The sequence below is a fragment of the Gorilla gorilla genome, chromosome 17 (genome assembly GCF_029281585.2).
Source record: "Gorilla gorilla gorilla isolate KB3781 chromosome 17, NHGRI_mGorGor1-v2.1_pri, whole genome shotgun sequence".
Taxonomy (NCBI): domain Eukaryota; kingdom Metazoa; phylum Chordata; class Mammalia; order Primates; family Hominidae; genus Gorilla; species Gorilla gorilla.
Window position 1 is genome coordinate 55917541 of NC_073241.2, and position 10647 is coordinate 55928187.

Consider the following 10647-nt stretch of genomic DNA (forward strand, 5'->3'; position numbering starts at 1 on the left):
GAAGTGTCCAGATGTGACATGGGAAAAGGCTATGGCTCACTTTCGTGCCTTTAAACAAAACCATATTATAACCATTCATTTTTACTTGGCCTCTGGGTTTGCCGTAAAGGCTAAAATGGGGCTTAAGAAAACATTTTAAAAATTAATATATGATATGAAGTCTTTTCTTGTAATCCACAAACAAAAGCAATCATTTCTAAATCTGGCTGGCATGGTGAGTATGCTGCCTGTACAGTGAAATAGCAGGAGTGCTGCATGTTTTTCTGAAGCAAAGAACTGCTCAGGTAGCAATGAAGTTAGTTATCTAATGAAATAAAGCAAATGCACTTTACAGATTCCCAGTTGTTTAGAAGAATTTAAGAAAATAATTGTAAATTAAAATGAATTTGAAATGAATGGTGAATCACTGGAAATGCAAATTTATCAGAGAATACAGGCATTTCTATGATAAAGGAAGAAATATATCCTCTTGAAAGTCAGCAATTTAGATGGCTTTATCTATACAATTTGGAAGACATTTGCAGAGCATTTGGTAATTAAATATGCCCTCAGCTGAGCAATAATGCCCGGGGTTGTCCTGCTGGCAAATAAAAGCTAAGCGTTCTTACTATGCCTGGGTTTTGAATTTCTGCTTGGAATCCTGTGAGTTGTCTGTGTTACTGCTTGTGAGGTTGTACAATCCATACAATAATGTGAGTAAATCAGTCTTTACTAAAAAACAAGCAGAATTCATTTTCCTAGCTTCTCAACAACTGGCTCTTTCTTGACATTCAGATTTTAGCTCAACATCTCCACCTACCCAGTGAAGCCTTTCCGTCCACGTTAGCCCACCCTATCTGACCACGTTCCTTTATTTTTATTTCACTGATCACTGTCTGAAATGATTTTCTTCATTTGTTTGCTGGTTTATTGAATGCCTCTGCCTAGGAGAAAATAAACTCTTCAAGAGCAGGATGTTACCTGTCTCTTTCATGTCTGATTTCCCAGCTCTTGGAAGCAGTGCTGGCACATTGTGAGGTCTTCAATAAGGGAGGTTACATGAATGAATGAATGAATGAATGAAGAGTGCTGACTAGCATATAGCTCCAAAGGGAGTTATAGAACATTGGATAGCTCATAGGCTTGGTATAAGATATGGATATACATGGAGTCTAATAAAATGTAGCCTAATGAGGGCAGGAACTATCTTTATACTTGAAAAAAATTTCCACGACAGCTGATATTTTACACTGTTGGAGGCTTATCAATGGGGATTTCTTGAAGAGGTGACCCGGTGTTATAATTCATGCCAGCAAGGGTATGGGGGGGTACTGGGGGCCACTTTCAGGGATCATAAGCCCACAGTAAGTCACCTGGATTGACGAGGACTGTCCTTTCCAGTGTGGACAATTCTGTTCACTTGAAATTCCTTAAACAGAGTTTTTTTCTTAAACAAAAAATAGAAAGATATTTTACCATGTGATTAATATTTTGGGTGCTTTCTGTTAAACCGATCCTTGCCTTTACGTAGGTAAAAACTGTTCTTAAAAAAGCAGTTTGGCTGATGGAGTCTGAGATTCATTAAAAAGATTAGTAACTTAAAAGAAAACAAAAACAAGAAACTTCTTTGAATTTGATGTATTTTATAGGAAGGGGCCTAGTTTGATGTTGCCCAGCTTAACTTTTTATCCAAATTGCCCTTGAGGAATGTTTTTTAATCGGATGCATTTTTATCCGTATCTTCTGAAGTGACTTTTTTTTTTCTTTTTACAGGAGGGTAGAATAACATGGAAAGCAGCTTTTATTCACTCCAAGGACAACTAACTCACATACAACGAAGGGCAGAATAAGTCTCTAGGTGCATAGATTAGCCTCAGGGTGTCATGGGTGTGTGTGTCTTACTTAGGAACCTCTTTAAAAATAATTACCTTGTGATTAGTATCTGATGCTAATGGTATATTTTCATTTAGAAAGTCTGAGGTCTTTATTTTCTGAGACAGTGAATGAACTTATTTTCACCTTGTTCCTGGCTGTTTTTCCTCCATTGCCTTAATAAAGACTCAGGTGCATAGGCACATACACCTTCCTGCAAATGGTAAATTTTCTAATAAAACAGTTTCCCTTTCTATTATAATTCCAGTTGAGTGAAATATAAAATATTTACTAAGCCCCTTTTTTATTTTTAAGGTATATATTTTCTGGGTGGTTTATGCATTTAAGAAAAGGAATGAATATTTTCTTTTTTCTTTCTTTTTTTTTTTTTTTTAGGCGGAGTTTCGCTCTTGTTGCCCAGGCTGGAGTGCAATCGTGCAATCTCAGCTCACCGTAACCTCTGCCTCCCGGGTTCAAGTGATTCTCCTGCCTCAGCCTCCTGAGTAGCTGGGATTACAGGCATGCACCACCATGCCTGGCTAATTTTGTATTTTTTTTTTTCTTTTAGTAGAAATGGGGTTTCTCCATGTTGGTCAGGCTGGTTGAGAATTCCTGACCTCAGGTGATCTGCCCCCCTCGGCCTCTCAAAGTGCTGGGATTACAAGTGTGAACATTTTCTTACTGATTCTGTCTAATGTTTCTGTTTAATATGGTTACCAGGGGAAGCCCATCTGGGGGAAGGGTTTATAAGTTTAACTAAAATGTGAGAAATGGAGATAGAGAACACTGTAGTGTTCTTTCCAGCCAAAGCTCGTTAATACAATTTTGGTCATGTTCAAAGACTTTTAAAAAATGGGTTTGGAGACAATTTTATGTCCAGTCTTTAATCACTAACCACAGCGTGTTTCTCCCGTCACTTCCGTGATTCCAAGGTTAGCATATAATGTTTGGATCACGGCAATGGCTGCATTGTGAGCCACATATAAAAAAAAGTTGTAATCAACTTCTTTGATGTCATAAAGTCACAGCCCACCAATCTAATATCAATGTGATGGGATAGAAATTGTCAGGCTATAGTTAGTTACTGGCTTTAAAAAAAAATAAAGCATCAACAAAATCTGCTTCTAGCAAGAAACATGTATATTAAAAGACTATTTGGGGAAAAAAATGAATGTAAATCCTTCCTTGTTTGAGTGACTTCTAGTAGTTCATATGTTTTCTAAAACAAAAGCGTGTGGAAAATGAAGGACATTCCATGGAAGCTGGTGAATATCTAGGGTCCTTATAAGGTCTAGCTTTCTGGAGTTTGTCATTAAAGTGTGGTTTTATGATTCCTCCCAAAAAAGGTGGGGGTAAGAAAAGGGAGAACCCGGAACAAGGGAGAGAGGAGGAAGAATGGTGGGAAACAGGAATATGGACAAACTGGAGACTGATCTGTAAACTTGGGAGGAGATGGTTCCCTTAAGAAGTTTGCATGTAATATTTAAGTGATGCATTCATATAACATCTTGACTTAATAAAAGAAAAAGAAAAGAAAATGAAAGAAAAAATCTGCAGCAAGACAATAAAAAGTTTCCTCCTCATACCCACCGCCTTAGGGGTTTTTCCTTGGAGCCTCAGAGCTTATCCCACTGAAACTCATCAATTTTTGCTTTTATGCTGGAAATGCCCGAAAACATTTGAAGCTTCACAGACACCCCTTGGGGTGAGAAGGTTTCACAATGCCCGCAGAGCCACACAGCCTGTCCCCAGGGAAGGCCAAGGGGCCACAGGGTGGGGGAGAGAGGCATTCTTTCTGTTCCTAGGCAGGGATCAAGTGCCCTTCCCCTGCCAGTCTGCAAACAAAGGACCCAACCTCAAAGCTCTTGCCCCAGCGCGTGACCTCGGGGGCCAAAGGCAAAACATTTTATCTCTGGGTCCTAGTGACATAAGCTCCTCAGGCTCTGCAATTGTAGTTTATGATGTGACTAGAAACCTTTGATGGAATGACTATTGCCTTCTATTTCTCTGCCCAGCCATTTATTATTCTGTATATTTTTGAGAGCTGTGGGAAACTTTCACAACCAAAGCCTGAGCCAGGCTAAAACTTGTTCTATTTGGAATCTCTAATGAAGTCAAAACATGGCCTGGATTTTCTGAAAGGCTCCTCTGGCTGCCTGCAACAGCCCCAGGGCACAATCAGACAGGGATGGAGAAGGCCTGGGAGCAGATTTTGTTACCAAGAATAGGACAGAACAATGTTTGCCTCCAAAACACTAGGGCTGCTATTTACCTTCTCAGCTGGAAGAAGTGAGGCATAAATGCATTATTGCACATAAAGTGTAAATACCAATTCTTTAATTTCTAAATTTTTTAGGATTTTATTTTTTCTTAACTCCCCTTAAATAAAATGTCAGGGAAAATTTTTAGCATAATTGATTTCCTGAACTAAGGGAATAAATTCATTTCAGAAGTTTCGACCCTCTAAAGTGCTGTTACTTTGCCTAAAATGGAAGTATGGAGGAGGCAGAATAAAAATTGTAAGACATTTCCAGGTGATTATGGGGGTTGAGAACGCTTCCATGTGTGTGCTGTGTGTGTTGGCAATGTCATTATTTCAGGAACTGCTATGAAAAAACCAAGTTTCCCTATGTTTGGATGTAAAACTTCATCTACTTTTCAGAAGCTCTCCAAAATTATTTACCAGCTTGAGCCTGCTCCCTCAAAAGGAGCCTCAGTTCCTAACAAAAGTGGTAAGTTGTAAAATGTAGGTCCTAGTTTTTACTTAAGTCAAAGGTTAATAGTAAAAGGGGGGTTGATTCCTCACTGTTTCAAGTTAATGTTTATTTTTCACCATCATTTAAAGAATTTTTCAGGCCCTTATTTCACTGCTGAAAGCAGAGTAAGAGAACTCAGATTTCATGCCCCAGGGCTTGAATAAAGGAATAAAAACAGCACAACATTTGCATCTATTTAACTGTCTCAGTTCTAAGAGTCCCCTCACAGTAAGAGGGGGGAAACCGTATCTCTAGGTTAAATGAAGCTTTTCTGAGATATTTGCCGAAAACACAATTCAGAGAAAGATAATCATTGTCAGAAATGACCTAGGAAGTCAAGGCCTTGTGATTGAAAACACAAAGCTTAGAAAGGTGCATTCTCTTGCTTCTCTGCCTGCCCGGATATCAATGAATATCAGCTAAAGGTGGCTGAAGAACCAATTTCATGCATCTACTGTACGAGGAAATGAACTGAGCCAAGGGCAAAAATAAAATTATACAAATGTTATTATAGACTAGCCTGCTTCTGTCCTAGTTTAATTCAAATTTTAGTGCTGCAGGCTTTGCTTCTGGCAGTAGCCTTCCTGAATAAATCAACATTTGCTTACATCTAAATTATTAGGGAAGCATGTGACTTTGTTTATTGTATAAATTATACGCAAGGTTAAAGCATTAACTGTTGAACTGGCTTTGTTCAGTCACCTCCCCAAATCTCCCCCAAATCATCTCTCCCCTAAATAGGAAATAAAAATCTGAAACTACTAATTGCTTTTAGACAAACCAAATAACAAAGCTGCATTATGAATCTGAGGTTACAGATAGAGAGCACTGTTAAAGGTGTGGCAGGAGACAGTCTTGGTGTTGAGGAAAAAGAAAGGCACTCTGGCCCAAGAAATTGTTCACCTGAGCTCTGATGGGGTGTCTGCACAAAGGAAAATGGTGATCTGGTAAATAATCGGTTAAGTTGATTAAGGCAGCCAACCAAATGGGATAATTTAATACAAAACTAAAGAAAGCCCTTTGGCTAGGATTTCAGTAAGCAAGGAATTTCAAATTATATTGCAATGTTGGACCCAAACATTTTTATTGCCATTATCTGCTAGAAAGTTAGACATAGGCTGGAAAACACACTTAGGAACAATGATTTGTTTTTTGTTTGTTTGTTTGTTTTGTTTTTCTCTCTGCACATCACTGTGAAATGACTCCTGAAAGACTGTCCATACGTATTTAGAAAATAAGCCTGGGCTTTGATAACTAGACAATTTGACTTTCTAAGTGTTTAGACAAGCCAGGTATCAGGTGTATCCTGCTATGAGAACATCCAGTTTAAATAAACATCAAGGGTTCAGAGTAGACAAATCAGAAGGTAATTGTTTGCTTTACAAAAGGTTCTTTTTATAAGATCATCCGCAATACGCTTCTTTTTGTTGACCTTTCCCACAGTATAATTTGCAAAATTATAATTAAATTCAATCTTTTCCAAAAATATATGTTTTTCTTTTTCTTTCTCAAGACTTTTTGTAGAAACTCTGCAGGTCAGAAGATTTTTGTATGGAATGATCTTCTCCGATCAATTATTTGAATCTAAGGTGTGCTCAAGAGGAGAATCAGTTTCCCATTCAACCACTTAGGATTCTTTCTCTCTGCGTCCTAAATTTGGCTTTGAGACCTTGGATGATGATTCTCCTAATCTGGTCAATGGACCACCTGCAAGAATCACCCAGGACTGGAGCCCAGGAATCTGCTCAGTAATGTGACTGGGGTGCCTGTGAGCTAACATTTAAGAACTACTTTTGCAGAGTCTAATATGTGTAGACTCTAATATGTGCAGAGTCTAATATGTGTAAACTGTGTAGCTCTCTACTCTCTCATGCACTTTGCATCATCTTCTAGTCATTGTGTCCTGGAGCCCAGCCCAAAAGGCCTCCCAATCCCTGCCCTGCTTTGTTTTGGTGAAGAAGGGTATCTCTGGAGCACACTTACCATGGTAGATCTTGATTTGTATCAGGTATTTATGAAAAATTGCCACACATAACTACAATTCTTTTTGAAATAACTTATTATACGTAAAATTAAATTGCTTTCCACTCAATGAATATCTGTAAGAAATAGCTTTTTAATTTTTTTATTTTTTATTTTTGAGGCAGGGTCTCACTTTGCTGCCCAGGCTGGTTTCAAACTCCTGGGCTCAAGCTATCCTCCCACCTCAGCCCCCATGGTAGCTGCAACTACAGGCACATGCCACAATGTCTGGCTAATTGAAAAAAAAAAATTTTTTTTTTGGTCGGGCGTGGTTGCTCATGCCTGTAATCCCAGCACTTTGGGAGGCTGAGGTGGGCGGATCACTTGAGGTCAGGAGTTCGAGACCAGCCTGGCCAACCAACATGGTGAAAACCCGTCTCTACTAAAAGTACAAAAAAATTAGTTGGGCATGGTGGCAGGCACCTGTAATCCCAGCTACTTGGGAGGCTGAGGCATGAGAGTTGTTTGAACCCAGAGGCAGAGGTTGCAGTGAGCTGAGATCATGCTACTGCACTCCAGCCTGGGCAACAGAGCGAGACCCTGTCTCAAAAAAGTAAAAATTAAAACAAAACACAAAAAAATTTTTATTTAAGTCATGGTCTCACTCCGCTTCCCAGGCTGATCTCAAACTCCCAGGCTCAGGGGATCCTCCTTGCTCAATCTCCTAAAACGCTGGGGTTACAAGTGTGAGCCCCTGCACCTGCCCTTAATTAATTAATTAATTATAAATGGGAAGCACTGAAACTGTGTCCTTCCCCCTCTTACTCTTCCAGAGGAAGAGAAGATCATCAGTGGCAAATGGCAGTCACAGGAAAGCAACACCTACAGCCGGTTTCACATGTGTGGAGAGCACCCTGAGCCTCCTCCTCCTGGTTTCCCGTGCTCTGCAAGTTCAGAGAAACTTCTCTCACAACCAACTATAGAAACGATCTTGGAACGTACAGTCTTAGAAATGGCTTTTTAATTGCAGCATATCAGAGTGAAAAAAGACCCAGAGATGTTGGAATCAGACAATCCTGGTTTCAAATCGATTTCATTGTTCATCCTCATGTGATGTTTGGCAAGAAATAAAACATTTCTGTGTTCAGTTTCCTTGTCTGTGATATTACATAACACATTGCAAATACGCTGAGTGTTGAGAAAATAATGAACAACATGCAAGGAGTAGTTGGGATATGGTAGCAGCTCAGTAGATAATGATGATGATCAATATTCACCATTGACAAGTAGCTGTGAAATCCACAAATGGTGGACATAAAAGGTTAACGAGTGAAGTGCTGGGACAACGTTGCTGAAGAAATATTGGAATGTTCCTGCTTAGATTGGCCTCAGCCTGAAAACTGTTTACTTCCTGCCCAAATCTGGGGCCTGTCTCCTCTTCCAGCATTCCCTGAGGGAGGAGACAGAGAAAGAAAGTATAGGCAGAAATCGTAGAAGTCAGCTGCTTTCAGATAAATTCTATAGCTGGTATTTTTACAGAGACTACATGTTGGGAGATGGTAAATTTACCTAGAAATTAATGTGATGAAGACTTTATACGTGAAATGGGAACTTTGGGATACTGACAACAGACAGACTAATGACTCTGTAGTGGTTTTTTGGGGGTTTTGTTTTGTTTTAGACAAAGTCTTGCTCTGTCACCCAGGCTGGAGTGCAGTGGCGCGATTTTGGCTCACTGCAACCTCTGCCTCCTGAGTTCAAGTGATTCTCCTGCTTCAGCCTCCTGAGTAGCTGGGATTACAGGTGCCCGCCACCACGCCTGGCTAGTCTTTTGTATTTTTAGTAGAGATGGGGTTTCACCGTGTTGGCCAGGCTGGTTTCGAACTCCTGGCCTCAAATGATCCACCTCGGCCTCCCAAAGTGCTGGGATTACAGGCATGAGCCACTGCGCCTGGCCATGATTCTTTAGTATTAATAAAAATTTTCATAAAAGATATGTCACAGAGTAGGATACAAAAAAGACACACATCAAGCATACTTTGGATGGTGAAATGAGAATAGTGTATAGGGAAAGGCAGGAAAGACCTGGCTTAGGGATTCTCCAGTTCCCCAACTGGGCACCACTGAATGCTGGAAACAATACTGAAGATGACAATTTTCTAGGGACCTAATCTGGCAGAGGGTAATAGTAACCCTTCCAGAATGGTGTCTTAACAAGTTTTCTTCCTGCTTGGAGATGTTATGCTATCTATTTGCAAGTATGTTTTGTCGTTCAATTATCATATCAAGCCTATGAAATTGGTTTTATTTTTAGCCCCATGGTCCTGGGAATATTTTGGGAAGTGGTTACATCTTGAGTAATGGAGAACACCAGTTGAATCCCACATTGTGTGAAATATGTCTCCATTGGAGAGATTTACCATTTGTCTTCCCAGTATCCATTCACTATTTTTAAGGTAAAATGACACCTCAAATTCCATCTGGGGAACCACTCTCTCCCACTCTCAGGCCACATAGTTTAAAAAGCATCACATCCATTCTTAACATTCTCTTTTGTTAGAGGATTTAGTTCATTCATCCTCCATGTGACCCAGTCGGAACGAGGCACAAGGAGACTGTTGTTCTTTCCCAAGGGACTTGAACCTGGAAGTAGGTGAGCTGGTGCTACTGTTGCCACCTTGCCACCACAGGTAAGTGAAGAATAAGGCCAATGAGTGGATGAACACAGAGCCCACTGAGAGGTGGACAGAAAATGGGTCTTGATGACATTTTTGGAGCCTAAATGAAACTGTTATTGAAGAAAGTCCCATCCTGGAATTTTTACCTATGTGAGCCAATACACTTTCTTCTGCCTTGAGCTAGTTTTGGTGGAGTGTTTTTTGTTTTTTTGTTTTTTTGTTTTTTTCATTTTCAACAGAAGAGAGTTGATTTGGTTTGGCTGTGTCCCCACCCAAGTCTTATCTTGAATTCTAGTTCCCATAATCCTCACATGTCATGGGACGGACCTGGTGGGAGGTAATTGAATCATGAGGGTGATTCAATGATCCCATTCTGTTCTTGTTATAGTGAGTTCTCATGAGATCTTATGGTTTTATAAGCATCTGGCATTTCCCCTGCTTGCGCTCCTTCTCTCTCCTGCCACTGTGTGAAGAGGTGCCTTCCACCATGATTGTAAAGTTCCTGAGGCCTCCCCAGCCCTGTGGAACTGTGAGTCAATTAAACCTCTTTTCTTTATAAATTAACCAGTCTTGGGTATTTCTTCATAGCAGCGTGAGAACAGACTAATACAAGAGTCCTAACTGGAAAAAGATCTCTTTCTCCCCACTCAATGCCATAACGAACTATAGATAGAGCTTGTCTGTTAGGTGGCTGTTTCGCAAACCAAGGACAAAATGGAAAACTGGCAAGTCATGGGCAATTTTATGCTCTGAGATAATGTAAAGACAATCTCCCCAACATAGAGCAAGTTTCTGCAGGGATTGCTGGTTTCATACTGTGATAGTTGTTCTTTCCGTCTTAAAGTCCTGATTATAGCTGGGCATATAATCGATTTTTTAAAGAGACTTCATCAGACTCTTTTGTGACTCAGCATGGCCATCTGACTAATCTCTGGCCAATGGGATTTAAGCAGCTTCTCCAGGTAATTTCCTTAAAAGATAGCCAGGATGTGCCCTTTGTCCTTTTTTCTTTGTCCTTTCCTTCATTGTGCTGCCTAAAATGTGGGTATGATGGCTGGAATTCTAACTATCATCTTGTATCATGAGGCCAGATTTCTACTTCAGAAATGGCAGAGCCATGAGCTAAAAAGATTCTGGATCCGCAGGAACTTCAGGGAACAAGCTATCTTACAGCTCTGGTTTGCCAACATTTGAATTCTTACTTGAGAAAGAAATAAACCTCCGTCTTATTTAAGTCACTGTTATTTTGAGTTTTTGTTAGCATCAAGCTTAATCCTAATTAAGGCAGTTCCAAGAATATGTTTTACAAGAAATTATTTTCTCAATCTTTCTTTGACTATCCATGAAACTGAAAATGAGTACAGCTAATGTATGTAAAGTCCATATGATGTTGATATATT

At 39.8% G+C, this 10647-nt stretch overlaps 1 non-coding gene across 1 annotated transcript; it reads right to left on the bottom strand.

The window, feature by feature from the left end:
- Positions 1-7363: 7363 nt before the first annotated feature.
- LOC115931509 (small nucleolar RNA U3) lies at positions 7364-7577 on the bottom strand. Its single transcript, XR_004067983.1, has one exon. It is a non-coding gene; the product is annotated as a small nucleolar RNA U3 (small nucleolar RNA).
- Positions 7578-10647: the final 3070 nt, after the last annotated feature.